This window comes from Triticum aestivum, chromosome 7D, assembly GCF_018294505.1.
Source record: "Triticum aestivum cultivar Chinese Spring chromosome 7D, IWGSC CS RefSeq v2.1, whole genome shotgun sequence".
Lineage (NCBI taxonomy): Eukaryota > Viridiplantae > Streptophyta > Magnoliopsida > Poales > Poaceae > Triticum > Triticum aestivum.
In genome coordinates, this window is record NC_057814.1 from 537,464,168 (window position 1) to 537,470,668 (window position 6,501).

The following is a 6,501-nucleotide window of genomic DNA, read 5'->3' on the forward strand; positions in this document are numbered from 1 at the left end:
CTAAATTCCAGCCTGGTTCCCAATGTTTCATGTAACTGCTTCCAAAACTTCGAGGTAAATTGGGTTCCTCTGTCTGATACAACGGTCCTCGGAACTCCATGCAAACATACGATCCTGGTCATGTATATCTTTGCCAACTTAGCACCGGTGTAAGTGGTCTTCACTGGAATGAAATGAGCCACTTTCGTCAAACGGTCGACTACAACCCATATCGAGTCATAGCCTGAACGAGTCCTGGGTAATCCTGTGATAAAATCCATGCCTATTTTATCCCACTTCCATTCGGGTATCGGCAATGGCTGTAGCAATCTTGCTGGCTTCTGATGCTCTGCCTTCACTCTCTGACATACATCACAAACTGCTACATACTCCGCAATATCCTTTTTCATTCCGGTCCACCAGAAAGTATTCTTCAAATCCAAATACATCTTGGTATTCCCTGGGTGAATCGAGTACGGTGAATCATGGGCTTCTTGCAAAATCAACTTCCTGATCTCCGGATCATTTGGCACATATACGCGGTCCTCGAACCATAAGGTATCGTGCTCATCCTCACGAAATCCCTTGGCTTTTCCTTTGCTCATCTTCTCCTTTATCTCTTCAATCTCCTTGTCTGTCTTCTGAGCTTCTCTGATCCTTTCCATCAAGGTAGATTGAATCTCCAATGTCGCTAAATAGCCTCTAGGGACTATCTCCAAACATAGCTCGCGAAGGTCCTCGGCTAACTCCTGAGGTAACTCTCCTGTCATGAGGGTGTTGACATGACTCTTGCGGCTCAACGCATCTGCTACTACGTTAGCCTTTCCAGGGTGATAATGCAATCTCATATCATAATCTTTAATGAGCTCCAACCATCTTCTCTGTCTGAGATTTAACTCCTTCTGTGTGAAAATGTACTTCAAACTCTTGTGATCTGTGTACACCTCACAATGGTTTCCGATGAGAAAATGTCTCCATGTTTTCAATGCATGCACCACGGCTGCTAATTCCAAATCATGCGTAGCATAATTCTTCTCATGGGGTTTAAGTTGTCGTGAAGCATACGACACAACTCTTCCTTCCTGCATAAGCACTGCTCCAAGTCCTCGACGAGAAGCGTCGCAATAAACTTCATAATCCTTGCGTTGATCTGGCAGAATCAACACTGGTGAGGTAACCAATCGTTTCTTCAACTCTTGGAAACTAGCTTCACATTCCTCAGTCCAATTGAATTTGGTGTCCTTCTTCAATAGCTCAGTCATGGGCTTAGCAATCTTTGAGAAATTCTCGATGAATCTCCGGTAGTATCCTGCAAGTCCAAGAAAACTCCGGATTTCTCCAACTGTCGTGGGTGATTCCCAACTGGTCACTGTGTCAACCTTGGCAGGGTCTACTGCTATTCCTTCTCCAGAAATAACATGTCCAAGGAATCCAACTTCCTTCAACCAAAACTCACACTTACTGAACTTGGCATACAACTGATGTTCTCTGAGCTTCTCAAGTACCAATCGCAAATGCTCCTCATGCTCTTCTTCATCCTTGGAAAATGAACACCACGACGAACTTATCCAAAAACTCCATAAACACTTTGTTCATCAGGTTCATGAAATAGGCCGGTGCGTTAGTCAGTCCAAATGACATAACGGTATACTCATACAATCCATATATGGTGGTAAAAGCTGTCTTGGGTATATCCTGCTCTCGAATCTTTAACTGATGGTATCCTGATCGTAGATCGATCTTGGAAAATATTTTAGCTCCTTGCAAGCGGTCAAACAAATCATTGATCATCGGCAGTGGGTACTTGTTTTTGATGGTCACTTCATTCAATCCTCGGTAGTCAACAACCATCCTTAGTGATCCATCTTTCTTCTCCACTAGAAGTACTGGTGATCCCCAAGGTGACGAACTTGGGCGAATATAGCCTTTATCCAGTAACTCCTTGATCTGCTTCTTAATTTCCTCCAAATCCTTTGCGGGCATCCTGTACGGTCTCTTAGATATTGGCCCTGTGCCTGGCAAAAGTTCAATCAAGAACTCAGTGTCTCTATCTGGTGGCATGCCTGGCAACTCTTCTGGAAATACATCCGGATAATCCTTCACCACTGGTACTTCCTCCTGTACAACTCCTGATAAGGAATTCACTTGAGTCCTCTTCGGCATATGCCGGGATACATACTTGATCCTTTTTCCCTTTGGGGTGGTAAGCAAAATCGTCTTGCTGGCACAATCGATGTTTCCTCCATACAACGATAGCCAATCCATTCCAAAATCACATCCAAACCTTGCGATTCCAAAACAATGAGGTCTGAGGGGGAAAACATGCCTACCAATGGCCAATGGTATCTGAAAACATCCTTGGGTGGCCATATACTCTGCTCCTGGCGAGGTGACTAACATAGGGCTTTTGAGAACTTGGGTGGACATCTTAAACTTGTTTACGAATCCCCTTGATATGTATGAATGCGATGCACCAGTATCGAAAAGAACGGTTGCAGTAAATGACTTAACCAAAAACTTACCTATTACTGCATCAGGCTGAGCTTCAACCTCCTCCACGCTCACGTGGTTCACATGTCCTTTGTTGAACGGGTTCGGCTTCTTCCCAGAGCTTCCATTGCCATTTCCATTTTGGGCTTCGGGACAATCAGTAGCATAATGTCCCATCTTCTGGCACTTGAAACAAGTAATGTGACTTAGATCTCTCTTGGTTGGGGTAGATGGGTTGGTGCGGTTCTGTCCGTTTCCTCCTCCATTCCCATTACCATTCTTGGAGCCATTATGGTTGTGCGAACTACCTCCTCCATGGGTATGCTGAAACAGTCCTCCTGGCTTCGGGGTAAATCGGGGCTTCTGCTGGGCTCCAGAGTTGTACTTCCCTTGTCCATACTTCCTCTTGCGGTTTTCAATCTGCTGATGCTTCCCTTCAATCATGAGAGCTCTATCTACCAGCTCCTGGTAGTTGTTGAAGGTTGCTACCATCAACTGCATACTCAGCTCATCATTCAGCCCTTCCAAAAATTTCTACTGCTTGGCAGCATCTGTAGCAACGTCATCTGGTGCATAACGTGCTAGCTTACTGAAATCCTCCACATACTAGCCTATGGTGCGTCCTCCTTGGCGTAGGTTGCGAAACTCACGCTTCTTCATAGCCATAGCTCCTGCTGAAACATGAGCTGTACGGAAAGCTTGCTGAAACTGGTCCCATGTGATAGTGTCAATAGGGTGCGTGGCTGTGTAATTCTCCCACCATGATGCTGCGGGTCCATCAAGCTGATGTGCGGCAAAACGCACTCTTTCCGCATCTTTGCATCCTGCAGTGGTCAACTCCCTTCCAACTTTGCGGAGCCAATCATCTGCTACAATCGGCTCGGTGCTACTGGAAAACACCGGCGGGTTTAGCCTTAAGAAACGGGCTAAGTGATCAACAGGTGGTGGTGGCGGTGGGTTGTTGTTATTGTTGTTGCCTTGGTTCTGAACTAACACTTGCATCAGGGCATTCTGTTGCTGAATCAACTGGGTGATCTCTGGCGGGAAAACAAATCCGGTGTCGCGTCTCGGAGGCATCTGATAGGTTTAGAAGAGATGAGAGTTAAGAATAGAATGAGGTCTAGAGGGAAAACACTACCCATATGCTCATGAGACAAATTCAATCAATATCACTCAATCAATCCAAACAAGGCAAAACAATCGATCTAACTAGCGTTACAAAGTGCTTGAACTATACTATTTAAATGGGGGAAAACTACTACTGATATGGTGGTCTACTAAAAATTCTGATCCGTTGAAGACTCCATGATGTCTGCTCCAGCTTCATCAATCCATTCGTCTTCACTTGGTTCCGAGTCGGTGTCGTCGATGATGATGTAGTTATCCGGACAAGTGCATTCGTCGACTTCTGCTTTTGGCACTGGATTTCCCACGAATGATCCAATCTTATTCTCCAGGTCGTCAATCTTCCCTACTAGTGCGTTGATTTCCTCCAAATAATCTTCGCGTGTAGCCTTGAGTTCTTCTTGGAGTTCCTTGATCTTCGTGAATGCCTTCTTCAGTTCTTCCTTGTCCGTGCACATCTGATTCTCCTGGCGTCGAATATGTTGGTTCTGCTCCTGGATGAAAGCTGCAATTGATCCATCCTTCTTAGTCTTGATCATCTCCCATTGCGCGTCTCGACGTCCACAAATTTGGTAAATTGTATCCTTAAGCTCCTGGTGGTAAACTTCTCCAATGCGTCCCATGGCGATGTGTGCGGCCATGCTCTTCCCTAAACTCCAAGTTGGTGCTTCGAAAACCAATCTCATGGGTTCCGTAATTGGCACAAACGTCCTTCCTGGAATGATAACTTGAATCTTCCAGCTCTCCTCTTCAGGTAATGTGGCGTTGTAGGTTCCGGTGATGCTTGGTATTCCTATGTTCAAGTACTTGGTGACTTCCTTCAAATGTCGACCAAACGGCGTGTCTTCATCTGGTTGCATGAACTTGCTCCTTGCATTCGCCATTCCTAAAAGAGTAGAAAGTGGAGAGGGGTCAGAAATGAGAAGAGAGAAGTTTTCTAGGGCTTAAGCTTAGTGGTCGTGTCCTATAGTCAGCGTGTGCTCTGATACCAACTTTGTAGCGACCAGACCTCAAATGGCCTGTGCTGCTGTGCACCAGTGTCATCCCTAGATCAGTAATGCTGACACGCACAGTACAAATGGAGGATTTATAACAGAGTAGCAATCACACACTTATTACATCGAATATCTCCGAAGAGATTAAGTATGATAAACATGGCTTAAGGCCATCTAACAACGATAACAACGGAAGACTTGGAAGATAAGTGAGTCCATCAACTCCAGCGGCATCACTGAGTATAAGACCACGACCTAAGGCATCTTACTCGTCGTCTGAAAAGTCTGCAACATGAAACGTTGCAGCCCGAAAACGGGTCAGCACATAGAATATGCTGGCAATGTAACACATAGAGAGTAGTGAACAATAATAATGCTATACTATATGCATGTATGGCTGGTGGAAAGCTCTATGGTTACAGTTTTGCGAAAAGCCAATTTTATCCTACTTCAAAGGAATAAATTTTATTTAACTATCATGGTGGTTGAAACATTGAGAAGGTACCTCCAACTCAATCCCAATTAAGTGTCATCATTAACCCAACAAAATTAATTATAAGTATCACGGTGTTGAGATTCAAATGATAATCCAAGTACTAGATACTCAAGTTGTCCATAACCGGGGACACGGCTAATCATGATCAGTTTGTACACTCTGCAGAGGTTTGCGCACTTTTCCCCACAAGACTCGATCGCCTCCGCTTGATTCTCGCACTGCATGATGTTTGAGAAACGGATGACCGAGACACAGTCTTTCAGAAACAATCACTCTTTACTCTGGATGGACCGGTACACCTACTTTCCCCTACATCTGCTAGTCCACCTCTTCAAGAGATCCTGTAACCTACTCAGCTATGCTAGAGCCCATAATAGCTTGTGGCTGCACACGGAAGTTTCTAGCATGAATAATCTTATGATCCCTTTGAGCCTGGGTGGCGGACCTTATACATACAGACAACACTGGGTTCTCCAGGTGCCTCAATCCACCCAGATGTGAGTTTTAGTTGCCACCTTAAGTTGAACCATTAATAAACATCTCACATCTGTCATGGATTTCACTCAAACCCAATCCACGTCTACGAGCATAGCATGGCAATAATAAAAGCAACGTAGAAGTAACTCCCAAGGGTTTGATAAGAAAACAGGTAATAGGTACTACCTCAACTACTTCCCAATACCCACAGTTTATTTAGATCCTAATCATGCAATGTGTGAGGAAAACAGATCTAATGCAATAAAACTGGGTATGAACGGGGTATGATCAAAGTGTTACTTGCCTTGCTGATGATCCGCAAAACCTAGCGAGTCGAAGTAACAAGCGGCACACTCCGGGTACTCTATCGCAAACAAACAAGCATACAATCAGTACTCATCTAATGCACAGGTAAAACTCGAATGAAAAATCCAACCAGAAAGTTCAACTTAAGAACTCCGGTTTGCAAAAAGAATCAACTCGGAAGAAGCAACGAAAGTCAAACGGCGAAAGAAAGAAACTTCGTTTGCTAATCTGGATCTAGGTAAAATTTTACTATAGCAAAAACTTGTTTAAGTAGGTTAAACGGAAAGAGAATTTCGAGACGGAACTCTAGGCGCTTGAATCACCTGATTCCGATAAACGAGCGAGAAGTTAAACAGATTCGAAAATTCGATCAGAAATCGAATCTGAGTAAATCGCAGAAAAATCCGACGAAAAAGAAAAACGGACGAAAGGTTAAAGAACGGACGTTCGTTAACAGAGAAAAACCGACGAACGCGTTCGTTAAACGCTCGTAAAATAATAAAACCGAAAAAAACCGATCTAGGGTTTTTTTTAAAACGAAGGGTTTTTTTTACAGAAAACCGGCAACGACACGAACGGGCGGCGGCAGTACCTCGACGGCGGGCTCCGGCGAGGGGCTCCGGCGGCGGGGCT